This window comes from Falco rusticolus, chromosome 2 (assembly GCF_015220075.1).
Source record: "Falco rusticolus isolate bFalRus1 chromosome 2, bFalRus1.pri, whole genome shotgun sequence".
Lineage (NCBI taxonomy): Eukaryota > Metazoa > Chordata > Aves > Falconiformes > Falconidae > Falco > Falco rusticolus.
This window is the reverse complement of record NC_051188.1, coordinates 106,505,860-106,533,775: the sequence shown is the minus strand read 5'-3', so window position 1 is coordinate 106,533,775 and position 27,916 is coordinate 106,505,860. Positions and strand designations below refer to the sequence as shown.

At 37.5% G+C, this 27,916-nt stretch overlaps 1 long non-coding RNA gene across 2 annotated transcripts in view; it reads left to right on the top strand.

The window, feature by feature from the left end:
* LOC119143756 overlaps positions 1–27,916 on the top strand; it is a 301,625-nt gene that overhangs the window by 216,737 nt on the left and 56,972 nt on the right. For both annotated transcript variants that reach the window (XR_005102782.1, XR_005102781.1), the window contains exon 5: positions 20,036–20,089. This is a non-coding gene — a long non-coding RNA (uncharacterized LOC119143756). The remainder of the gene's footprint in view (positions 1–20,035; positions 20,090–27,916) is intronic.

The following is a 27,916-nucleotide window of genomic DNA, read 5'->3' as shown; positions in this document are numbered from 1 at the left end:
TAAAAAGGAAAAAAAGACAAAAGAGAACTTAGTTTCCGTCCAAAGGAAAGAAGTATTTTAGTAATAAATTGGTGTCTTTACATTGGAAAATTCATTTGCTGTCCTTCAAGCATATATGTTAACTGTTAGCAGTTGTCCTTTATTTCATTTTTGCTTTCCTTTTTATTTCTTCTTTGGTTTCCCTTTTATGGCTACAAATATCTATTTAATAATTGAAAAAACATTATGTTAACGTGTGATCCTAAACAGGAAGGCAGCTGGTGTCTTAAGAGTTTGGTAACAAGATATCAGATTTTGTCACTGCTATAAAGTCAGTAATAAACTTAGGTAAAATGTTGGCCCTGTTGAACAAGAGTTTTGCCATTGACTTCAGCAGAATTAGAATTTCATTGGTGGGGTGGGATAAAACAAAAGCCTTGTCAGAGTCTGTGGCAAGCAGAGGAAAGCTCTCTGGTTTGCCTCGGTGAAGGTCTGCAGCTACCTCCGGACTGCTCAGTTGCCCATGTTTAGACTGAAATGTTTGTAGTTCCTGTGTCTGTATCATAGAGCGATCCAACCTCTGCAGCTTGTACCTTACTCAGTAGGTGATCTGGTGGTCGAACAGGCAGAAAGGTGCATAGTCTCTGTTTTGTTTGCGTTTTTTTCCCCAGAAGTGCTGGAAAGGCAACTTGGAGGAGTTGCTGCTGCTGTGCCCCCTCTGCTTTAACTTTTAGTAAGTAAGACTTCAGTCTCCCAGTTTTGTAAGATGTTAAAGAATGAAATAGCCAAGAAACAAATGTTCAGCAATTGGCACCAAATTAAACATAAGGACTTTAAAGTGTAGGATCCTAAGCCTGGAAAGCCAGCCAGTTAAAATACCAAATGATCTGATTACAAATAAAAGACAAGTTCATACTATTGCTGGGGAACTGTTGAAGTCATTTGTTCATGGTGATTCATGGAGTGAAGGACTTTAATGGCCAACAGCAGCAGCAGCTTTCATTGGACGGATTTCATTCAAAATTTCTTTTTACATAAACTATAATCAATTAACTATAGTGCTCCTCATGTCAAATGTTATAGCTAAATTAATAGCTTTACCTAACTCTGTTGGTAGAGTTATTTATGGGCTGCATATCATGGCAACTTACATAGATTTATGACAGTAATAAAAAGGTGAACTGCTTAGTGATGCAGCTTGTCTGGTAGCCATTTGTTTGCATATAGAATCAATCGAATTTCAAGAATACAAATTTGCAAAAGTCTGCAAATTCCAAGCAATGTCTGACAGTCACATTCTTAATTTTCCACAACTTAATTAAAAATATCTCTTACATTAATTTTGAAATTGACTGAAACTTCCTTTTAACTTCACTGTAATTACACTTTCAATTTAAGAAGTGTTTCTTCATAGCCATTCTTGTGAAAGGTTCAGTAGCTACAAAGATGGTGTTAGAAACTTGAAATGTTTATTTACTTTTTACTCTCAATATAGTAAAATTTGAGAACCTATTTTTTAGTCCACAGCATTGTTTAAAGAACAAAGAAAAAAATTAAAGGGTTGCTTGTCACACCTGCAATCCTTTAGGGTTTAAAGAACTCTTGGTGCTCAATTTCTTTTGAAACTTTAAAAAAAAAAAAAGTTAAAAAAATAAAAAAACCCCAACTCTAGTATTTCTAAACCCTAAGGTTCTACATTGAATCTCACCAAGTAATTTCAGGTTTCTCTGTACATACTTAAGAGCAAAGACCAGGACACTAAGGTAATAGGATTTCTGCCGTCTTTTCTTTAAGTTAGTACATCTTGTTTAGTTTCCTTGTTTTGTTGTTCTTGGTGTCATGCCCTCAGCTAAATGATAAAAATTAACTGGAAAGATATGAAGGCGTGTTTGTAAGCTAATGAACTTTAGCCATTTTAATTTCTTCTGTTTAATTACAACACATTATGTGCATACAAACCTGGTGTGATGCAGTACAGAAGATGGAGCCAGAGTCTTCTCAGTGGTATTCAGTGAAGAGATGAGAGGCAATTCCATTTAAAAATTAAAAAACCACAACTTTTTACTGTGGGGGTGGTCAACATTGAAACAGGATGCTCAGAGAGGCTGTGGAGTTTCAATTCTTGGAGATACTTAAAACTCAACTGGACACAGCCCTGAGCAGCCTATTCTGGCTGACCCTACTCTGAGCAGAATTGGCCCAGGCAATCTTGAGAAGTGGCTGCCTCCTGCCTCAGCCTTCTGTGTGAGTCTGTAACATGGTCTTGGCCAATGTAAGTACTTTAAAAACTATAGGTTATTTTAAAGTAATAAGCTTTCAGAAACAGAAATGAACCAGATTCTCAAGCTGTATTATTTGCGCTTCCATTATAAAATATTTAGATAATATGTGTTTAGGGTATTGTTTAAAACCATTCTTAAGCTAGAAGTTGGTAATTCTGTTACTAAATTAAAAATCAGAGTGTTTTATTTTTTTTATAAACAGAAGATTCTGAAGGGTAAAACCATAGAAGTTGAAAAAGCAGAAAATTCGCAATGTTAATACCATGTTTAAAAACATATCCTGGAGGCAGAAATTAACCAGCTGAAAAATATATAAATTAGGAGCTTTTAAAATGTTGGGTTGTGCAAATCATTCATAAGATCTCTGTATGTTGACTTTCCACTCTGTTTTCGTCTTTACTTCTACTAAAAGTGTGTGTTCCCCTTGAAGCTGACCCAGTCTTTTAAGAACTTTGCTCTGCCCCTGATTCTGAAAACTCTGCCGTACCCATTTACACACATCTTGGTCAGCTAAAGATTTCAGTGGTGTTTGGCGTGCAATACAGTGATGTTGCTAATGTATTTATTTCTTGTACTGTGATGGTACTCACAGGTTGATCCCAGAGCCCCTAGGTGCTACCCAGCACACAACAGGAGACGTTGCCTGCCCAAGGAGCCTCTCCTCAAGCACACAAGTCAGGATGAACTCCACAATAGTCTCCATGTATGATATTGATATCTTCCACCTTCCCTCAGCTTTCTAAGGGGCATTTTGGGGGATATCTTTCCTTGTTTTAATTATGAATTTGTAGAGAAACAGTTCTTGAAAATAAAAGGGATACCGAAGAGAGGAAAATAAATTAAGGAAGTGGTTGTATGGCAACATTTGGAACATCAGAATGAGCAGGTGGAGAAGTGTGGCTGATGCCTAGCATTTGGACACTGTATTTACATGCCAACAACTACTTTAAAAAAGATTATAATTGTTACATACTTGCAGCAGTTGATAATGGAAAAAGTATAAAAAGTACAGCTTTTTTTTTCTTTTTTTCCTTTTTTTTTTTTTTTTTAATTTGTAGATTGTATATGCCAATAGTTGTGGAGGTCTGGCTTCTAAAATGGTGCCTTTTTAGCTGCATCATTACCTAATGTCCTTTTCAGTAAACAAAGAAATCACAAATGTATTAAGCAGTTCTTTTACCTTTATATTAGCATTGCATTTTTAGTATTTGTTTGTTTACCTTTGGAAAAAAATACCTTTTTTTTTTTTTTCCTGAATGATAGTTCACAATAAACTGAAACTCTGAATAACATGCATAGATATGGTTTAATATATTCATGAGTGATCAAAATACGGTACAGAAATCACATATGCTGCTTTGCTGCAACTTTCAAGGTTCAATCCATCATCCTGGAACCCAGGGGGCTGGGATTTGACATTCTGCCTAGAAACCATACTTCAGATTGGCTGGAACTGTGCCATCTTATGTTCAGGTTAAAAGAGCAGCTGTAATTTGTCTGGGTAGCACTTTAACTATGCACAGCAAATCATAAAACCCATTTTCAGTAATAAACTTGAAGATAAAATAGGTCCATTTGCTTCATTTCCTGATGCATACTAGTTTTTCATCATTTTGATACAATACCACTTGGATTTTGATCTAATAATGATGTAGATTTCTGTAACAATCTTTCTCAGATTAGCAGTTACATTTAGCATATATATACTATGTAGGAGATTTCTTTTTGGCATTTAGTGGAAGTCTTTTTCTGTTGTTCTTATAAACTGAAAATATGAGAATAATTTCATAGTAGGAGTTCAGTTTATATGTGATTGCCACAATAAATAAAAACTGATTGTAGTCTTTTTCAGTGGTAAATACCAGATGTGAAAATGCTCTGTCCTGGGTTTTTTATCCCCCTTTATGTCTTAGTATGGCTTGCTTGCAAAGTAGTAGCAAACACAAATATTTCCAGCAACTCAGTGAAAGCATTTTAAGAATATATATAAATATGATTTTTATTTATTGTTTTAGATTGTAATGATCTTAGATTTCAACCTTTTTGTGTGCAGCCTTGCTTGCAAGAGTGACTTTGCCTGAGGAGCAAGGTCCAACTTAACTTGGGAGGGTACGTTTTCTGTGTAACTTACTAACAAGGGAGCACCTAGGATGGACTTTCCTTCAAGGGGATGTGCCAACGAGCCCAGCTGTGAGGATCCTGACCAGAGGCAGTCACACTCACCTGTACATGGAGGCTGTAGGCATTGTTTCAACTCCTTTTAGATGTTGAACAATTTGGATTCCAGCATTGGCTTTCCTCTGATAGAATTCTGCAGAAGCTTTGTGTGAAATCAGGCCTGTACACTGTAAAAAACAACTTAAAATGCCATTCTAGTTCTGTAGATACCTAATGGCTTGACCACTGAATGACTAGTCAGCCCCAATGAATCCTTCAGTACTGAGTACTACAGTAGGCTTTTTCCAAGTGCCAGACTTCTGTTTTTATTTTTTCACAGAGCCATTTCTCTATGTGTTTCTACTAGGATCTCTCTTTCAGCTCCACAGGCCTCTCCCTTTTTTGGTATATTTTCAATGCTTAAAGTTTGCTAAGCCAAAAGGAAAACTCCATGTCACCCTTACTAACCCCTGTCCCCCATTTCTGAGTTGAGGAATTACATTCACAAGATACATCTTGCACCCCTGAGTGCTGCCTGTGCATCACCACTGTAGCACCAGGGAATGTTCTTTGTCTTATCCATTCCTTGATACCGTGGGGCTTTTTGACCCTGTTGGCAAGACAGCTTATCTGTGTTGCTGTGTTATTGCAGTTCAGCCTACCCTACTGAAAATACATTATTTCAAGATGTTTATTTCCTTTAAATGATTTAACCCTTTGAAAATGCCTCTGAATTAAGAATTTATGCGAGTATAGTTTATACTCCTATTAGACACATACTTTACTGCAGTAGCCTAGCTAGGGAAGATGAAACGTGTTTCCATATATTCCATCTTCCCCTACTGTAGTTAAGTGAGAGCAGGCTGCAGGATAGCATTGTGTGTCTTGGTGGCCACACAAGCACTTTGTATTCACTGGAGACTTGGAGGTACGACAGCTGCATATAAATATGCATAGTTGGAGAGATTCATGATTGTGCCTCATTCTAGGGCTGATTGGCTGTAGTGCTGCCACTGCAAATCAATGAGCATTTTCCTCATTTATCAGCTGCTTGCTTGCTTGAAAGCAGACAAAATGGTTAAAACGCCAACAGCCCACAGAGGGCTCCTGAGTGAGTGAGACTTGTTTGCTACAGCACTCAAAACATTTCCCTGAATCTACAGTAGCTCTCAGTAGATGAATTTAGCACTCAGCAGATTAATTTAGCTCCCAGTGTGCTGGATTTAGAAAGAAAAACTAATATAGATGAATACATTCTGTTCAGCCAGCATATTTTGTTTTGCAACAATACACATGTCTTATTTGAACTGCAATCTGGTTGGAAAGCATTTTGCGAATGGTGCATTGGTCATAAAAATGAGTCACGCTTGCTCATTTTTTAAAAAGCTCTCATCTACTGCAGGTTAAGGAAAAAGGTATTGAGCAATTCACTGGAGAAAATACTGGAATTTTAGCCATCTCCGATGAGCTTTAGGCTTTTTTTTAAGGTAGGCGTTGAAATTGTGCTACAAAAAAGTAGAAGCTGCTTTTTGCTTTGTAACCTGCATAGCCTGCTAGGTGATGTGTACCACCCTGCTCGTGGTTATTTTACTCGTTTGCTGCACGGGCAGGGTTCAAGGCAGGGTTTCTGTGGAAGGATTTGCAGGCTGGAAGCTGAAGGTACATCTAACAGCAGTTGGAGAGAGCTCACAAGAGGGAAATATTCAGGATACAAAATCCATTGTTTTATCACTTTAGTATAACCTTTAGATTTCTTCCTTAACCTGGAAAATGTCACAAGGAAAGTGGGACTAGATTGCTTATGCACAGTAGCAGAGTGACTAGCTTGCTTGTCATAACAGTAATGCTTATTATTTCAGGAGCTGGGAAACTGAGTAAAAAAGATTAAGATAGAATATAAAGATCAAAATCTAGGAGCTGAGGAGATCATTTGACTGGCTTTATTTAAACATAAAATGGTCAAGGAAATGGAAAGAAAAATGCTGCAAAATGACAAGCTAGCTGGCTTTCCAAAGTAGTATCCTGAGTAAATAGGTATCTCATATGAAAAACTAACTCCCAACACACCTTCCGGAGCATTTCTTAATAATTTCCACTGACAGCAGCAGGATGATTGTTAAAAAACATTCTTTCATTCTCTCAACAATATTTTTTTAAAAACATTAAAGAATGGGTTGAAGAGCAAATAGCTCCTTTCAGCTGAGTCAGTGCTGTACAGTGCAGATCTAATTTACTCAGGAGGATCTCAGTTGCTACAGTGATGGGTGCTTTGTAGTAGTGATTCCCAATCCTATTTAATCAAAGGGCAACTGAACCTTTTGGAGAACACAAACCAAAGCCCTTCCTCTTCAGTGGTAGTGCAGTGGTTTTCAGTCACCAGTAGCTAAAAATTAAGCCAAACTTCAGGTGCTCTTTTATGAGATTTGTTTTCCCCACTTGTTTGTGTAATAGGTTGCATGTGCAGGCGTGTGTGTATGTTGTCTTCTTTTTCAGTTTTTAAATCCTACAATATTTTTGGAGATTATTTTGTAATATCTTACAGGCTACCAGCAGCTTTTGTCAGTAGATCAAGGAGCACTGCTATGAAAACCACAGAAGTCTGGAGGCCTGGTTCATATGTTTGCTACGAGTCTTGCACATCAACCCGTAGAGTGGTCTGTGCACAATTGCCCTCTTCCTTCTGAATCCTATATTTTGCTTTTAGTAAGAGACTGTGTAGTGGAAATCTCTCAGTCATCATGTGCGATTTTACTGTTCCTCCTGTGTGGAGGATGAGGCACAGTGGTGTGGCCAGAGAGGCACTGCAGGGAGGCAGTGGTGATTCACCATGCCTTCTGGCTCCTCTTTCCAGGAGGAGTGGAAATTTGTTATGATTAAATCCTCCTGCTGGAAGAGGACAGTGAACCACCACTGTCCCACATGGACTCGGTGAGGATGGCCAGAGCACAGAGTCAATGAAGCCGGCATTGTGTTTATTCGCTGCCTGCATGCTCAGAAGAGCAGTAGTAGGTGGTGTGTACATATCTGTGAGTACAAATTATACATGCCAGGGCCCTGAGCACATCTCTTCCCTACCCCCACCTGATGTTTGGCTGCCTTGGCTCGGGGCATGGTTCAGTCTTGAAAAGAGTTGTGAGAAACCTCAGGGGGGCTCACCATCCTTTTCAAAGCTGCATTTTGGCCCTGGCCCCAACACACCACAGCCTTGCCCAGCCCTGGGACCTGCTGAGCTGGACACCACCCTGACCCTAACCCTGTCTCATGTCTTCCCAGCCAGGCCCAGGGCCTGCAGCAATGACTGGGAATGGCCAGGCCATTGCTGTCTCTGGTCACCGTCCCCAGCCTGGCCCAGCTTTCCTCACCAGGGGCTGTGGGAAGGGGGTGGTCAGAGATGGAAGGCACCACACTGCCCTGGCAGCCCCATGACTCCAGCCAGCACCCCTGCAGTCTCACATCTCCAGCAGAGCAGGGATGGAGATGCAGAAGAGGGTTCTTTGTTGCAGCCCTGAGAGCGTTTGGACCATACTTGAAACAAGATGAGGTTTCTGCTAACTGAGCGCCAGCTTTTTATTGGTGCTACTTTTGAGTCAGCCAGTTTTTTCTTTTCCTTGGCTATGTTAAGATGGTTTTGTAGGTAAAGAGAGTCTGGGAAAGCTAATGTTAACTCACAAAGAAGCAAGCTCTACTGCTTAGAAGACTTTTATAGATGTTGCAAGGTTGAGTAACCTAGAACGTTAACCTCTACAAATGTGTTGGATAATGGGATATTTTGGTAGTTAAGCTTTACTTTTGGTAGTCTGAGCTTTTGACCTTGCAGAAGGAAACCCATCTTCAGTGTTTCCTCACTGCCATGGGAGGACGCCTCAACATCCTGCTGCTGTGAACCCTTACCTTCCACAGCCCACTTCATCTCCTCCTCCTTTCAAGGTTCCTTTTGTTCTTGGCAACAGCTACAAAGGAAATTAAAGGCTTTATTTCCAGACTAGCTTCAGATGTACAAATATGGAGGCCAGTTTCTGAAAATCCATTTCTACAAACTTCAGTGTTTATTGTTGTCTGTGCTTCCCTGCCAAAATTTTCTTCCTGCTGTGGCAAAATACTGCCATATGTAACATATATCAAGCTAAATGTTAGTGTGTTGGTACTTGTGAATGCCATACGCTCATTCATGGCCTTGTTATGGTTTAAGATTGTGCAAAACTTCATGGCATGCAGGTCCTTGTATTGAATGTGGGTTTTTTTCCTTTTAATTCAGGCTGGCACAGTTTGGAAGTTCCACCTTAGGATACATACACAAGTTGGGATAATTTCATCTAGATGTACTCATGCATAAATGGACATTGTGGCTCTAATGTGTGCATGGAAATAAGGGGTAATGTATATTGTAGAATTGACTGGCCTATACATTGTAAATAACATTATAGCATGTCTCCAGTAGTGTAGCAGTCCTGCTTCTATAGCTTTTCATGTAGAATATTTGCCATTATAACATTTACAGAAGTTAGTTGATCTCAAAACTTGCTTCTATTTGATCATTACAGGACTATTTATACTTTTGTACAAACATAGCTTCATGACCGTGTTAAATGAGTTAGGAACACAACTGGCCATTTCTTCTCATGCATGTAACTTAATTTTAAGTTGCTATTCTCAACATTCTTGACATTGTTAAGTAGTTTATAAATGATAAAGTAAAGTAGATAATATATGTTCAGATTTCCACATATGCACCAACTATACTTTGTCATAGGGGCAGGAGCAAACAAGCAATATTGGTGCAGTCTAAGTTTTTTTAGAGACTTTGAATCATCAAGTATTCTTTCCATTTTCCCTTCAGAAATTAAAGGATATAAACAATAGACTTAGGTTGACTTTATCAATTCATAGGGTGTGGGAGCTATTCTGTTTGAAGCAGATAGCCTGTTTAATAAATTTCCTGCTATTTAGAAAGAATATTTGATTTGTTTTGAAATTCCCAGAAACGTGGATCTAGAGGTTTTAGTTTTATTTCTAGAAAACAGCAGTTTTGTTTACTGAAGAACAAAAACATTTTAGTTCCCAAAGATCTACCTCTCCGCTGGAAATAATTTTTATTTATTATTTATGTCTACATTAGGCACATGATTTGCAACAATGTTACTCTTCACCATCTTTTTCTCTTCTTTCCCCTGTCCCTGCTACCCACTTCAGCAGACTTACCTGTCTGATACAGATAATTTGTAATAATGTTGTCTCTGAGGAGTTGTGCTGGCAAGGTCATAGTGGCTACCTCTGGCTACTTCTCTGTGTAGGCAGTGTTCCTTCATGATATAGTGAAGCAGTTTCTTCAAAATAGGTAACAAACTTTACAATTGGTTGATGCAAAATCCCAGTCTTCAGTAAAGTTTTAAAGTGGAAAAGTGGTTATCATTGTCCTGAATAGAACAATGCTTAGAATTTTGATTTTTTTTTTTTTTTCCTCTGTATTTGATGAAAGCTTGGACAAGGGTGTTAAGCAGTATGGTGTGATGGACCATGCTTTCCTGAGACACATGTCTTTATAGCACAGGATAATGTTCCACTTTTTTATTTTCTTTCTTTTTTTTTTCTTATTCTCCCAGAAAAGAATTTCTAATGATCTGCAGTTCATCTTGAACCTTGAACTTGATTTTAGTTTAGCTCTACATGTTGGATATTACCTAACATTTTCAATGGTAGAGAAAGTTAGATCATTGAGACCAAACGCCACAGCCTTGGTGTAACCTCCTTGACTGACTGGCTGAGGTTACGAGCAATTCACAGTGGTACAGCTTCTTCTGCTGCACATGCTGGCTGCTGCAGGGGGGTTGAATGGTTACATCAACTGCCAGGAGCGAGTCCAAAGACACAAAATAGGAAGGTCTGAGGGAACATACTGGACAAAGGCTTCTGCTGAGAAACAAACATTTCTAGATATTTTGAAGTGTTGGTATACCATAGGTTCATTTTGGCCTAAGTCCATCGCAGGATCTGTAGTTCTTCCAATGTAACTGTGCTAGCATAACCAAAATGTATGCTGGGTTTTTAGAAATGTTGTTTGACATAACTCCTTAGATCCACAGCAAGCAGGGCAACAGCTCCCACATTTCCACACAAAAATCTGAGTTCAGAGAGATTAGTAGAATGCAAATATTTTAGTAAGTAAAATGTAAATGGAAAGATACATGATAGGAAATGAATAATCCTTTTTCACATAAAAATAAACCACACAGCTTTAACTAGTACAAAAGACAGTCAGAATTAGAGGAAAGAAGATGGTACTGGAAATAGCATAGATTTCACAGTTGCTTTGTAATTCTGTACAGAAGCCACACATAACACATTCCTTTCTTCTCCCCCTTCTTCTGTTGCTTTTTCTTTAACTGCATCTAGTCATAGCTATAGAGACATCAATTATTATTGTATCAAAGACTAAAATTGTAAGTGCTACATGCAACAAAATACAAATGCTTAAACAGGTTCTAGCAAAAGTTATATAGCAGGAGGGAAAGACACTCCACTGCTTTGAAGCCAGCCAAAATAGCTCATCTATGCACAGATCACTCGAAGGGCAGCAGGGGGAAAAAATACAGAAGATTGGCTGAACCCTTATCATTTAGAAGGTGGGAGGAATAAGTCTGTAGATTAACATTCTAGTCTGGGTTATCAGAGACTTAGCTTTGGTTCCTGAGTTATCACAGATATCCCGTAGTTAAGCAGCATAAGTAGTTTTCCTATGCCTCAGTTCCATGTCAGGCATAAATAGGGATCTCTTACAGGGCTGTTGCGGGATAAATACCTAAAGCTTGTTAAGTGCTTGGATTATTCAGTAATGAAGCTTGTCTAAGTACCTCAAAGGGCTGTTTAGGCTGGAATGTGGAGATGCTGTCTCCATGGGCCAAAGACTTTCTTAATAGTTTTCTCCGGTGTAAATTGGAAGACTGGGGAACCAACACAGCTAAGAGGATGGAAAGATCAGCAGTGTACTGAACTGCACTTGTGTCTGTCAGAAACAAGAGACACTTCTTGGCCAAAGACAGTTCTCTGTGCTGTGGCTGGACATGGCCTACGTAGAAAACAATCAAAATGCTTGGCCCAGTGAGATGCCAGGGAACAAGGGAAAGCTGCCTTATCAAATTTTCTATTGAGAGAGGAGGCAGTGGAGGACAACAGAAGCAAGTACTTTATAAGAGGGAGTATTTCTAGAAGTCAGACTTCTTCATGGAGGTTGGACATACAGGAACCAGAAAAAAAAAAATGGAAGAAAAATGAGGCAATAGAAAATAACAACAGAAGGATTTTTCTCTTGATATATTATATAGCTCCACACATAACTGAGGAGTTGTAAAAGGAGAGGGAGAATATGCTGGAGAAGAGAAATGGAAGAGAGTGACAGTAGCAGCTACTGGAATAGAGATGTCAATTGATTGTATTTGACTAATGAAAAAGACTAGGGTTGTGGATGAAGTTGTACAGACAGGGGAGATCACAGAAGGATCAAAAATCAGAAGATTCAGAGTTTGCAGCTAAGAAAAACATTTTGTGTGGGAAAATTTCTGTATTAGAATAGTCAGAGGAATAATAATTATTGAAACACTTCTTTCCAGCAAAAAAAACTCTGAAAGGAATCTGACTCTGTTACCAGAGAAAAGAAGGGTGCTATAGAGATAACATAGCTTTTTCAAGGTTAAAGGCAGAGGTCATGGTGGTGTGGTAGATTCCACTAGCTTCAGTTGTCTGTATCAGGCCCCCGGAGAAGACCTCAGGCTGGCTGCATGCAATGAGCCAGGCTCTCACATGAGCAATGAAACCACGGCTTTTTTCTTAGTCAGGATAGTGAAAAGTGCATTGTAGGTAAGTGTTTGGCCATGTAGGCAACAGGTTCCTGATGTAAAAATCAGTTATGGGTGGTGGATGTGGCTTATGTGGAAAAATACTTAGGGATAACATAAGCAACAAAAGGAAAGCAGTGGGAATACTGAAGCTGTACCAGGAAGGATGAACTGGAATTTATCTAGGAACAGATACCAATATTTTACAGTAGAAAATAATCTTTAGGACAAAGTGTAAGCACAGAGAGTTTCAGACTTGATTTAGAAGATGTAATATTCATAGAAGACTATCTTCAAGAATCTCAGGGATTAGAGGTTTTACTTTGTTTTATGGTTTTATTTTCTTTGCTAAGAACATGCAGTTTCATAGGGAAAAAACGAAGAACAGAGCGACATGTCATCTCATCTCACCTTCTGTAAAGCACTATATTTGGATAGGTTTGTTAGCTCAGGGTTTGTTGTTTTTGGGGTTTTTTTTGATTTGTTTGAGGGGCTGAGCAGCAAACAGAATATAATTTTCTCCTGTTTAGTCACAACAGTAAAAAAAATGAGCAATTTGGTGTTTAGCTGTCAGGTCTATGTACTGTTCCTTACAAACCTTGTTTAATAAGAATTTAAGTAAATAAAAATGAAGTATTGAAAGCATAAAGCATCTGGAACATTTTAAAGATGCACTGAAATATAATGTGATTAATTTCTGTTATGCTAATTATACCTATTATGAGTTGAAATGGATTCCACTTTGCAGCCATTGTTATGTAACTTGTGGCTTTGCAGTTCTTTGAAATACAGTTTTCTATTCATGTGGTGTTTTAAAAAATGTTACAAGACAAATTACAAAGCTCAACTGAAATAATGCCAAAAATCTTAAACAAGTTATTCTACTAGGTAAATAACTAGTGTAATGCATACTGCTTTTCTGTTTTAATCAAAAAGAAATGGTAATGTAATGAGCAGGGGCTGAGCAAGATGCGGGTTTTTTTCTGTTTTATGATTTAATGGAGTTGCTCTGCACCTACAGTGAGGTATCTAAGATCAGTTTGTTAGCTATTGCTCCTGTGCAGCATTGTGTATTCCACAGTGCATCCAGCTTTATGCTGCATGGATTCTAAGTGCAGAGCATCACTGCGTTTGAATGCTCTGGCATATAAAACAGTTCATAGCAGGGGCCAGTGTCATGGTAATTTTTTTTAAAAACAACAGCATTCACAGTCACTCAGCAAAATAGAAGGTGAAGCACCCTGTTGTACTTGTCCCTACCTGTGGGTCTGGAAGAGGTATGTAGGGTGTCTTTGCCTATTGCAAGCCTTCAGATGTGGATGTGGGATTTGATCTCCACAAGAAGACACTTTGGACCCTGGCAACAAAGCTGCAGGGAGCAACAGAGAGGCAGAAATCTGCTTTTTGCCTATTAAAGGGAAATAAAGAGGCTTCTTGGGTGATTCCCAGCATGATGACCTGGCTGTAGATCTGCTCCAGGTGCCTCACATAGTAGTTGTCATGGGGAGTGAGCTGCAGGGGATGGTGGCTGTGTGGGCATTGTGGATGTGCCTTCTGATCCTCCTCCAGATGCAGTGGAGCTTTTACTTCTCTCTTTTTCCACTGTAATGGTCAGAGCCATTAAATAATATAATCCCTAATCAATCCTATTTTAAGTATTTTAGGAGAAAAAAGACTTTTACTTTAAAAACTTTGTCCTTTTTTAGCAGTGAGTGAAACTACTATGAACAAAATGAAAATAGTTATGTAAGTATTGTTTTGATACATTGGCCGTTACTTTGATATTGTTGTAGGGGTCTGACTGCAACTAGCAGAGCCAATATTTGAGTCTAATTTCACCCCTAATTTGAGAACTGAACTCGAAGCCTTACAAAGTAGAATAAAACTTGCTGTAGGGAGAGGTGTTAAGTTCTCACCCCAAAATCAGTCAATATTTGCAAGAACCTTGAAGTTAATTTAATAAAGTGTTTGTTTTATTTTCTGTGTTACATTTCTGAGACAAAACTGTCCACAAAATAAAAATTACAAAAAAATAATAAAAATTCTACATCAAGAAATTCCCTCTAGTTTGTGTTTGTTCATGCAAACACTTGAGAAAGAAAGAAAGTTTGGTTATAGTTGTACTTATGTACATGAAATGCAGAAAACACCATGAACACCTTTTCCCTCCTCAAAAATCTCCAGTTAGTTTTAGTGGTGTCTGAGGTACTAGTAGATAACTTCTTCAGGACTTCTTTTCAGTGTTTTCTGAATAACTCTGCTCAGCTTGAAATATGCATGGTAAAAGGAATTTTTTAAAATATTGGAGTCCAAAGAACTCCCAACATTTTCAATAAAATTTAGAGGATTCTGTTGGCTGTTTATGCATGCATTTTTTCCTTACCATCTGCAATATTAGTACTCTTTTCCTCCTGAAATATATACTTTTGGTTTTGAAAAACACATGATTTTGAGTTAACACTTTTTTAGCTTGCTTTACACTGTCAAATTCTGTGCCAAATAATAGAACTTTCATTTTGTTTTAGCTGCATAATGGGGTCATTTTACAAACATGCTGTCATTCCATTGTGAGGGTAGGAGTGTGTGCTGCTGAGCAGTGCAAGCTCTTGCATGTTTGTTGCATTACTTCTATTGTAAACAGTGTAAGTAAGTCTACCAGAGCTTTGCTCACTGAGTGAGAGGAATCAGTTTAGATAGGACTTCAGTGTTGGGGTGGCAGGGGTCTCTCCTAGACACTCAGGTGCTGCCACAGTGAAGACTATCTTTACAGCCACCTAGCTGGAGTCTGCTTTCACTGCTGGTAGCATTCAGCTCCAGCCCTGCCACAGTCATTGCAAGGACTAAACATCCTCCACTTTATTCAGCCGTGTTTCCATTTTATGGAATGCCTCCCAGGAGGTCTGAATTGGAGAAACCACTGTCTCTGCCTTGTGTCACTGCATGTTGTGTAGAGCCATCAGTGTCCTAGGAATATTGGGGTTGCCCTGGGAACCCTTGTTTGGCTCAACTGGTTGCTTTCTAGGAAAGTGTTAGGGATAAAGACATAAAAAAAAAAAAAATCTCTGTCCCCCATCCCCTCCAAGAGTGATGATGTACTATGATATATCTGAATCCACCTGGATAACAGAAACCTGATTCCAAGCCAGAGAGCTGTGGGTAACTGACACAGTGGTAAAAACAGGTGCATGCTGGAAGGCAGGAGTTTGCGGCTTTCAAAACTCCCTGGACACATTCATTGTTGTGTCTACAACCAGCCAAGTATTTAGCTGGTGTAAGAAGATGTATGAAGCCCATCACAGCATTTTACTTAAAAAGGCCATAAAACCACTGTGCAATGAAATATATGCTGGCCTGAAATGCCTTGATGCTATCAGAAAGCCATTCTGCTGTGATTCTCTGTCCCACCAACTTTTCCAGTGTCCCTTACACAAGTGTATAGACTGATAGGTTTCTTTTATCTGTCAACTTTACATTATTAGCTGGAAGATTTACAGTGCCATTTTTTATTACTATAATAAAAATAATAATTTAAAATTTAATTTATATTATATATAATTAAAATTAAATGTTATATAATAAAAATATATAATTAAATAAATGTAATTATTATATATAATGAACAATAAACAAGTTAATAATAATAACATGATTTTTAGTACTTAAAAAAATCCTTAATTTAATTAGGCAGTGCCTATTTCTGTTGGCCCTCAGTTCTTTCTTCTTTTCCTTTTTTTCACAGAAATGGTTGTGGGATTGGAGGTAAGACATTCAGGCATTAAAATGTACATTCCAACATTATTTGTGCTGACCTGACTAACATCTACAGGACTAGTGTCAGAAAAGCCAGTTTAATTACCTACAAACATCCAAGAGCGATGGACAAGCACCCCAGTCTGTTGCTTGTAGCTATTGATAGGGCTAACTCTCACTAACTGAGTGTTGCAAATAAAGATCCCCCAGAAGCCCAGTTAATGGCATCTTTGTTCCTAACCTGTGACTTTGTACAAGCCCTAATACTTCAGGTTTTAAAAATTAATAATGTGGAGCTGAAGTGAAAATAATACTTTGGAAGTGGGATGAAACAAACTCTTCCCTTTTCATCTTTCCCCAATGACTTGCAGGCAAACAAAACCCCAGGCAACTTCCGAACTTCCATAATTGCATTGAATTCCTTGTTAATTGGGCTTTTTTCTTGCTATTGAATTCTTTCTTGAATAATGCCTGCTTTATAAAGATTTGTGTGCAGTCAATAAACGTAGAGATTAATACGATGAAGGCTGTGGCTCTGTATTATAAGATATTTAGCCCTTAACTCCCATTGAATCAATACCTTTGCAAATCTCGCTATAAGTGACTTTAAAATTAATACACATTAAAATAGGATTACTATTACATGTTTAAAGGAATTAAAAAGATAATAACACACACTGTTCTCCTGAAAAGTGACTGTAAAAATTGTATTTTTTAGAGTTGCATGACAATTGTCTTCGGACCTTGATGCTTTTTATATTATATCATGTGTGCTTAGTTTGAAAATAAGAAGTTGGTGACTCTGTCTGCAGACTCTGCAAACTAGAAAGGAAACTTGTTTCATTTCCTGCTTGAACTTTGTCACAGCAAAAAAGTCCTGTCTTCCCCCATAAGACTCTTCATGATGCCTGTTCCTCCATTGAGAGTGAGGGTAAGAGTTTGTTTGTGATTCACTGGAAGTTAAAAGAATTCAAGTTACTTTCTTTTAGGAATACAGAGATAAGTGGGCTAAGGAGTGGTGACCAATATTATTTTTCTGAAAGAGGCTGTGGCAATACTAATGAAGCAAGCAGAGCTGCTGATCCAAAATATGTCTTTTTTTTTCCCAGAGCAGAGTCATATGTTCAGAGCTTTTGGCTGATACAAAATTGCTGGCAGCAATGCCTTGTATCAGCAGGGATGGGTGTCCATCACAGCTTTGAGATGTGGCCAAGATAAGCAAATTGCATCCGGCCTGTCATTAACCCACTTACTCTTGCTAGTTTTCATGCATATCATGTTGTTACTCAAAGGCTACCCAAAAGTCTAACAGGAAAAGATAGTTTGCTCTCCAATGTTAAACAAATGTAATCATCAGGACCAACTCTGGTGTGCTTGGTTCTGCAATCTAACCATGAGTGATGGAGGATGGTGGGATATAACTGGTGCAACTGGAATTCAAATCCAAAGCTTAACTTACAATACTGTCAGGAGAAGGTAGATGGACAGTCATTGGTGAGACCATTGACTTCAAGTGCACAAAGTGGTAGTCTTTCTCAGACAAACATGGATTTAGTTAAACACAGAGAGACAGATATCCTCCTGAATTTCTTGCTTTTTGTCGAATTGATTGCATAGTGGTATGGGTTCTGATTATGTTTTCTGTTTTTTGTTTGTTCTTCTTTGCTAGTAAAACTCATTCCACTTCTGTGTAGAACCTCAGAATAAAGGATCTTGTACAGCACATCTTACAAACACACAATGACCACTGTTCAGTTTATCCTTTATCCTATCATCACTCATCTTTTCACTGTATTTGCATTTGCTCAAACTCTCTGGCTGTTAAACTGCTGAAAACTTCCCTGCTATTAGATCTGAGCAGAGAAACTGTTCTATCTAGTGACCTGCACAGTTGCAGCAGTCCAGTGGTGCAAACCCAGCAACAGGACTGTAGTTTGGACTAGGAAGATAACTCCCATGTTTCTGAAATGGGATAGGTGTTCTCAAGTCACAAACACGCAGGTGGCTAAGGAAGTGGTGAGGATATGACTGTTTCGGCTCGAAATTTCTTGACCCAAGTTCCAGTTTTTAAATTGAGATGAACTAGCCTGGCTACACGAGAAAGATGTTAATGTAACCAAGAGGAAACTGTATTTTATTAGCAGCATACACTCTAGGGTTTGCTGATAACTGGTGTGATGTCACAGGGTTTGTAGTTTGTCTGTACCCTTCCTCTTTGCTGTTTGTTGTTTCATTCCAAATTTCTCAGCATTATGGTCACTGGCTTCCCTTTTAATGAAAAATGCGAGGCACATTGCCAAGTAATCATATATGGACTGATGTTCCATATGCCAGAAAGTGCTGTCGCAGGTGCATGGAAGAGAGGTAATAGAACTGTCTTTCTGTGTTATCATAGTCTTTTTAAAGAGTCTTTCATTGACATCACATGACACTTCCCATTGTAAGACTTCATTTTCAGAATCTAAGATTGAAACTATGCTTCTTTAGTCAGTTTTCTTGCCATCAACAAGTATTTAGTAAAACACTAGCCAATGACCCTTCTGTCGTATGGGTTTGTGACAAGGATGGTATGCTGTCAGCTATTCCCCGATCTTAAGGAGTGCTATCTACATGTTCCAGCACTGGAACTGGTGGTTGTGGTCGGCATCTATCATACTTCCTAAAGGAATTTCTGAAGATTTTATGCATTCCAACACCTTGAAGAGATATTTACTTATCAAGAAAATCTGTGTTGTAACATTATTGAAATGGTAAAATGGTAAAGTCAAACAGTACTAGTACGGCTTGTACAACTTGATGTAACCATCCTCTGCAAATGCACTGTGGGAATCTTTCCTCACTTGGTAACACACTTCTTTTTCATACTGTCCTCGATCTAGACAGTGGGTGGATAGGCCATCTCTGAGGGTGAATTTTGTTTGTAGTAAAGGAGAGTCTTGTTCAGAAACAGAAAAGGGAAACTATCTGGTGCCTGAGACCACCTCAGGACAAGAAAAAAGAGTCTCATGACAAAGTTGATTAAAGCCCTGGAAAATAAAATTCAGCCCTCTGATTTACTGTAGAGCTCACACATCAAGGTGTGAAGTTCATTACATCAAGTTTTTAGAGACGGTCTGCAGTTATGCGTTCCCCATTTTTGTAACCTGTTTGTCACTTGATCTCTTAGCACCAGGGAACTCATGTTATTCCTCCGAAGGGGTTTGCTGAACATGAGTTGCTCAGTGTTTGCAGCAAAGTCAAAGCAATCATGATTAGAGTGTATGGGCATAGCAAAATGCTGTGGTTTTTCTATCAGGATTTGAATACTACTCCATGAATGTCTCTCTAGTCCACATGTTAAGCAATGAAATTAACACAAAGTATTAATGCTTGAACTTTTTGAATGTCTGTTGGTACAAAGAATGAAGAGGAGTTCACATGGAAGAATACTGTTTGACTAAGCAGTTAGCAACTGTAGCATATTCCATATTCATTGAAGAAATTAAAAGTTGCACATGCAGGCTAACATTTGACATTTTCCGATATTTGTATTAATTGCATTACATTATGTGTTTCTGATGTTTGTGTTAATCACATTAATAATAATTTCATACTGTATTTATGTGAAATGTTATAAATGAACTCTGTGTATTCACATGCCCTGAAGGACATTTGAGAAATACGTGCTCTTTTTTTTTTTTTTCTTAACCAAATGGACATATTATGAGTATAAGGAAATAATGATAGGTGTACATTAGTATTTGAATAAAAAGACACAAAAGTTGATACCAACCATATAACAGATATCTTTAATCCTTTTTGAATAGAATGGTATAGTATCTCTGTTGCTTTTAGTACTATAGTTTATAAATACAGTTTTGCTGCAGTGAGAACTCTTTGGGAAGACAGTGACCCAAGAGATTTTAGGAAGCGTTTTGTTTAGTATGATTTTTCTGCTTGCAGTTCCATACATTAGTAACCAGTTGTTACTAATGTATCATCAAAAATACACGAGAGAAATAAAGTATAATTAAACTTTTTTTTCTCTCTTTTTTACAGGTTTCTTTTACAACGTATTCTGCTTAGGCCAGTGAAGTTTGTTTAGCTGACCCGGTAAGCAAATATGCATAGTCACAGGTTTTTTGTGAAAATGTTTTCCACACATGAGGCAACTAATTCTGAGAGATCAATGTTCTGCATTGTTGGATCAAATTTTTAAAATCTATTATAAATATGTTCAAAATGCTGCTGTCAGTTTCTAATTTTAAAAATGTGTTGAAATTTCCAGAGTTCTATACTCTTTAATTAGAAAAGTTTCTTTTCTAGATGTGCTTAATTTTATTATTTCCCTCCCTTCTTCTTTTCTCTTGTTGTCCTAGTTTCCTCAGCCTTTGCATTAATATTTGTATTTTTTCAAAGCTTTACAAATTGAGCTTTTATTCACTGAGTGCTATCAGTCTCGCTCTACCTACCATGATATCAGCATTGCAAACAGGATTGTTTGATGAGAACTCCAAAGATGGTATTTTAACACCACAGGAATGTCACAGCAACACTTGAGTGGCTGATGGGAAATGGAGATAGTTTTGGAAATCATAAATACCATTTCTGTAGATCTGAAATGAATGAAAATAAATTGTGAAAAGAATGAAATTGCAGTTAATTATCTGGTTTGCTGGGCATCAAAAAATCAAGGCGAAGCACCAGTTTACACTCTTACAGTGCTTAGGTTGGCAGGCTGGGTTGTATGTTTTACCTGTGGAATTCCAGTTTAATCAGCTGGTGTTTTATGCTGTACCTACAGTTTGCAGAAAACACCTTTTTGGCCATCTCTTCTATTGTTATGGGTTTTAATGAGGGAGTTGGGCAATATAATTTGCATGCAGTAGAGCTTTAATATTGCCTACACCCAATTCAGTCGGTTTTTGATGCTTCTTATAGAGTGATGTGATAACTTGGTGGGAGAGAAAAGGGTGGACTAAATGAATTAAAGATACTATTTCATATGGAATGTTTTGTTCATGGTATACAGATATGATTTGCCTTAAATTTGAAGTTCCTGTGCTTTTCAATTGAACCCATCTTAGACCTGGTTAAAATAACTAAATACAGACAGAACAGTAAACGAGAACATAGAGTTCTTATGTAGGTCCTTCTTTTATGTTGAAATGTTCCATAGCTCTAACACTTTATCAGTACTGTTAACCTTATCTTTATTTTAGATGACATGGTCTCTAATCATCTTCTCATCATTCTAACTTCTTATCATTGGGGTTTTCCTTGGTGCCGCCAACACCTGGAAAGCTTTCTCGATCTCATTTCACCAAGGAGCAATTTCTACCCTTTGGATCTTCTGAAAATTGGTTTCAAACCCATTATTTCCAATACGTTTATTTCCTTTAAAAAATTGAGGTAGACTTCAGCTAGTGCTGTCTTTTGGGTTTCCCTTGTCTGATATTTCTGGATTTTGATTGCAAAATAGACTGCAAACAGACTTGCAAGCAGGGAGGGAAATCTTTGATTAAAAATCACCTAGTGATTTCAAATGTTAATCTTGAGGAGTTCTCAAAAACATTTCTTATGAAAACGTTGGTGACAAGGGGCAAATGCTCAAGGAGCGAAATTTCCTTCACCCCACCCCCCTACCCCCACCCCCAACTCTGGGCCTTCTTTCTTTGGATCTTGAATATGTCCAAATTAATCATTCTTCCAAGGTTCATTATTCAGGCTTGAATATTTTTTTTTAATTTTAGTATTCAAAACATTACAAGATATAATTATCAATAATATATAAATCTGTTAATAATATATTTTAACAGCTCTAGCAAAAGGATCTCTGTTGACTATCTCTATTCCTCTTCTTATATCAAGGTGTCTCCTGAAGAGCTTGTTATGTCACTTCCCTTTCAGATATAAACTGTAATGAAACTGTAATGCTTAGACTGATTTGGAATAATAACTGGCTTATTCATCAATATGAGAAATTTGAGAAGATAAATCATTGTAGCTCAATAAATGTTAATTTAATTTTCAACAGTCTTTTTTTCTTTAATATCATTAATAACTTTACTGAAACAAAAATCAATAAAATTCAGCAAGATTTCCACAAAACTTTCTTTAACAGAGCAAATAGTTTTGTTTTATTAAAAGAATGAAGTCAAATTCATCTGATCATCTAGATTGCATTTTTAGTGAATAAACTATTTTCTCCCATCTCCTTCCTATACTGTCCATACCCTCTTACTCCAGCCCCCCACTCCCAAAGATTGCCTAGTCTGTGTTTCTGGATAAAATGTATCTGTCTGCCAATGACATATTTTAAGAAAACCAGTCCAAAGGCCAGGCTTAGGCCTGGATCTGACCCCCAAAAGGAGTTTCATAGTTACAAACTGTTTACTCTCCTTCCTGGCTTCATTTATGGGCTTTTTTATCCTTAATGGTGATGATCGTAGCCTTCATAAAGTAGGAAAAATGAGCTAAAGTACACTCTTCTGCTGCATCGACATAATGTCTTTGTATGTATCCTGCACATTTCTTAGAATTAATTGGATGCTGGCTTATAACATGTCTGCTATGAGGGAAGGGGTTTGGCTGTATACAGGTGATGGTAAGCAGATCAGCATGGACGACTGTGCTGATTCTTTCTACTGGTAATGAAATGCGAGCTGATTTGGCACCTTTCACCTCTCTATGTACTTAAAACATGAATCAATGTGTTTTCAAGATTATTCATGTTTGTGATGACCCCCCTGTTCTGTTGGTGTTTGTGGGGAAGGATGTTGTGAGCCTGAATGATTGCCTACTGACTGAGGCTTTGGGTTGCTATTGCAATATTGTGCAGTAATGGTGTTTTCTGCAGATAATGGTCAACAACAATTCTTACAATAATTAGCTTTTTCACAAAAAGCTGTATTTTAAAGTTTGCAAACCTACTGGTATTCTCAGAGGCACTGAAAGCCTACTAAAAGTATGAGTCAGTTATTAATACACAATTTCCATACAGTACACAGATTGTGGACCAGATATTTTCTATATGGACATAGAAAATGCAACATAAAAATAATAATTTCTCATTCTTTCATTTTAAATCTACATTTCATGCACTCTTGAGCTACTGGTGGTACCTTATATTTTCATTACAAGGAGTCAATCTGAGGTCTCTATGAAATATAAAGAGCTCTAAATAGCTATCTTGGGAGAAAAAATCTTTAAGGTATATGCCAGAAGAGCTCTGGTAACTGTCATGAAAATTAATTCAGAAGTTTTTTGTACTCCAGAAGTGCTTGAGCCTCTTTGAAATGTTCAGAAATTTTAGCAAGTTAGGACTATTCTAGCACACCAAGTTACTGGCAGAGGCAGTGCATTATAAGGAATAGTCATTGTGAGTGAAAATTGGATTCACAGTTTTCACACAGGAACTCTGGTTGCCAGTGTTGTGCTTGAACAAAACCACAGGATTCAGCTAATGACTCGTCGCTCAGGTTTCAGATACGTACAGAGATCTCTTCACAAACTATAAACCAAAAGGTACACAAGCTAGAATAAAATAAATCAATCACTATATATTAATTGCATTTCACTTAAACTTTCTTGAAGCACCTGGTCCTGCCTCTCTCAGAGACCTCATACTGGATGTACTGGCCTTGGGTTTCATCCCACGTGGCAGTTCCTATATTATTCTTATTTTGAAGTCTTGTATGGTATAAAATTGTGTGCTTGTTTCTGTGCATAGGGGTGAGTTTCGTACAGAATCAATACAGATGAAATCTTTTCAGTTTGCCTCTGAATAACTAACAACCAGAAGAAAAACAAAAGCAGATTCTTGACTAATTGTTAGGGGTTGCATGCATCCATACTCAGAATTCCATGTATCTCTGAGTGAGTGCAAAATGTTCTTTAAAAGGCAGTGTTGTTATTAGAAGAATGCAATTTAATGCATGTGCTAATAGTTTTCACTATTGAAAATAATTTATTTCAGAGATATTTCTCATAATGCCTAGCAGTAAATAATTGCTCTTCTGGGCCCTTTCTGTTAATCAATGATAAAATTATATGAATATGTACATTTTGAGAGAGGCCTTAAATGAAGCCATTCGTTCGAAAGGACTTTTTTTCAGCTTGGGTGTGCAAGACTATGAAGGAGTTTAGTACAAGTAATTATAAAAATATTGCTTGTGAATCTCAGTGTAACTAATGCCATTTTGGTTTGTTAAGAGGGTATTTCCTTTCAGTTTATGTCAGTAATGGAAGCCTGTAGAGCACCCATTAACTTTGTCTATAAATTTTCATTTGCTGTATTTTTATTTAACTAGTCCTAAATTCATTGCCATTTTCCCTTCTTGTGTAGTAATAGCTACTAGTCAGCTATGCTAAATCCTGTGGATCACTTGGATGGTAGATCTCTCCAAGGTTTTTACTACTCTGGACTGACTTTCTTCAGTGTTATAGCACATATATCTGCTTTTTCCCAGCAGGAGGTTATCATCAGAAATAATCCCTCACTTTGATCACACATTTTGTGCACGCTGGTTCAGATTCTGCACCCACACAGTTAAACACAACCTTAGTAATGGTGGATCAAGCCCTTCCTATGCAGATCTCACCTTGGTAAAGGGAGTAGCTGCTGATGGAGAATAAAAGCTCTGTGTGCTAGTCATTGAGAGACAATTAGAGAAGGGAAATCGAGCCTTCATTAGTGGATCAGGACTGTGGTCCCAGCCAACTGTCTATATTCAAGTCAAGATCCAAACCCCTGTCTCCCTTCAACTAGCTCTGCCACTAAGCATTCTCTTTGTCTTTATTACAGGAAAATAAGGGGGTTTTGTGATCTTTTGAAATTAAATACAAACCTTGGAACAATAGGTTCTAATGTGTGTGGAATATACAGCATCTCTGCGCTATGTCTGTAGACCTAGGAAAGTCTAATCATATAAGAGCCTCAAGGTAAATAATGAATTAAAATATGTTTAATACTCTTTGTGCAAAGCTTATATACTAAGTTGCCAGCACATATATATATATATATATGTATATGTATGTATATGCTCCAGTTTTGAAGCTACATTCAGACAGAGAAAGGTCTTGTTTTCAGACAATACAGATTTTGACAGATCTTCGTACAAGCATAGGAGGCCATTTGCAAGGTCAAGCTCTCAGCAAACTGGGTAATTCTTTACTTCTGCCATCCATCTTGCAAAATTTGATAATTTTGTTAATGCTTCAGCTGTTGGATATGAGTATGAAAGAACTCCTCCTTTCACGCTCTCTTTAACTTTGTAGCCTTAGTAGTTACAGAGGACATTTTCAAAGACTTATTCTAACTTCAGACTCTTGGGTATTTCTGAGAGTGTTTTGAAAGCAAGAATATCCAAGACTCAAAAGTAAGAACAAAGTCCTTTTTTTCTTCCTTAAATCTCATCATTTATGCAATATTATTATGATTTTTACAAGGAGAAGGAAGCCTGAAAAAAATAGTTTCATGCCTAATTATTCTAAATTTAAACAATATTAAAGCAAGTATTTAAGGCAATTGCCTATTATGCCTTCATTCTTCATTCTACACTTTCTTGTCTTCATAAGGAAACATCAAATAAAACCTAAATTACCAGTCACCTGAAGTAGACTATGTGAGCATTTCAGATGAAACACCTCACCAGTTTGATTCTGTAGAGCTTCAAATTTACTTTTAAAAATTGGTCAGATATGTAAGGATAGGATAGTGTATGTAAAATATTTTTTTTTCTCAAATACCTCCAGACAGTAGTATGTCAGAAGTTACAGGAGTGGTGAACTACAAGCCTCATCTTGGAACAGTAGAGCTGGGACTATTGTGGCTTTGGCATTTTCTCAAAATTAATAACTGCATGAGATACTAACTTATTTCGTGTTTTACAGTATCTTAAAAGCTGTCGTCAGTCCAAAGGCTTAGTTTTAAGTAGTTTTTCCTGGAACATTTAAGGGAGATTTCATATATAAATATACCAGCAGTATTATTTTGTAGTTTGAGCTGGTATCTTCAGGAAGTTATTTTTATTACTGTGTCTTTTATGTCTGAAGTAACTTGGTTAATTTTCCTAATATATAGCAACAATGAACAGCTGGTCTAAAATTGTCTTGTGATTTCTCAACAGTTTCATTTTTCTAACCCTCTCCGGGGATAGTTTTTACACAGTATTGACAACCTTGTTTTCTGATCTTGGAATGCAACTAAGCAAATAATCAGGAATTAAAATGTAGAAAGGATGAGGAGGAAAGGTTTGCTAAAAATGAGTTAAAGTATTTTCCAATCTTTTTACAACTTCCCTGCTGGAAACACCGGCAGCTATGATAAATTAAAGAAGTTAAATTATAGAGTTTTGTGTACTGACTCTGTTCTGAGACAGTAATATGTTTTAATCTTTTGTATCCTATTATCTCATGATGGTTTTAAAATGAAGCAAAACAAAAAAGCTTTTTAGCAAGCACATCTATTTCTTCCTGAATAGAAACTACACTGTAAGGAAATCACGTTCTAAGGAAGTTACTTATGTTACAAAATGAAACATAAGAGAGCTAGGAAATGGCAGATTTACAGATCTAAATCTGTTCCCCATGTATCAGTCTGAAGACTGAATGTGGCAGGGTCCTGCTAGAAAATTATGGTGCCTGAATGCATACTCCTAGATATAACTTCATCTCCTTGAGACTCAGTGATTGTAATGTTTTCTTCATGCTTTTAAGGGTAAACAGAATACAAAACTACTGCAAGGTGTTGTTCTTTTTGGTGGTGTCTCATGTAGTCAAGGAAAACATCATGTATTTGTCAGCCTGGGCTCACAGGATCTGTAGTGTAATTCCTGCTTTCCACTGCAGATGGGCATCAAAGTAATTTCCAAAATGCCACCATCTAATAGAAAAGACTTTGCTTGCATCGATAACAAGACCGGACGCGTACAGCTTTGTGGTTTCTTTGGTCTATTGCTATTGAATAAGAAGCATAATCGTTTAAAAAAAAAGAAAAAAAAATTACAGCCAACATTTGATGAGTATCTAATGGTGTACTTCTCAGGGAAGAGTGGGGAGTGCAGAATGGAAGAGGTAAAAAATGTGCCAGGAAGTATATGACACCAAGGATTAAGGGCATATACGGAGTATATGCTTGGCTTCGTAATTCTTCATCACTGAGGGTTTTTGTTTGTTTTTAAATTCCTCAGTCCTATTTCTAAATTGTTCTGTACAACTTTCTTTCTCAGCTGTTTGCAGGCTGTTCATGGACTATTAGTATGTATGTATTTACGTATAGACTTCTAGTACATACGTAACAGGCATTATCCAGAGGAAGAAGAATAACTTAAGAAAGAACATATATGGGGAAAGGATGAAGGGTGCCTTGGAGCACCCTTTCATGTTGCAGGACACAGTTTCCTAGAGCAGGATTTGTTTGGGGGCTTTCAGGTTTTCTCCACAAACTGATGTTTCTTCATGTCTGTCTGGGTTGTCTTGCTTTCAAGCCAATTCCTCAATTGAGACTTCAAATATCTATGATAGAGAGATGCAAGTATGCTAGATTGGGCCCATTGAATGTACAGATGCCAGACTTATTGGAAGTGACACTGTAAAATTTATATGTACACATTGCAATCTGAAGGATAATATTATGCAAATATTCCTAACCATGACACATTAAAAGGTAGTTACATTTTATACACATCCATTAATATTTTCCCTTGAATATCAAGTACTTCTTCCCACCTGCCATCTCTTCCATGTTTTCACTTGCTATGATGGTTAGGTGTCATAAAGCTGTCATAACGCTGTGACTAGGCTTTTTGGTTAGTGGAGCCTTGCATAATCTGCATTTATATTGTGCTCAACATTTTTTAAACAGATTACACATTTCAAGCTGAACTAAAAAGATATATTTTTAATAAGTATTCTTCCTTTGGGGCAGATTCTGAATTG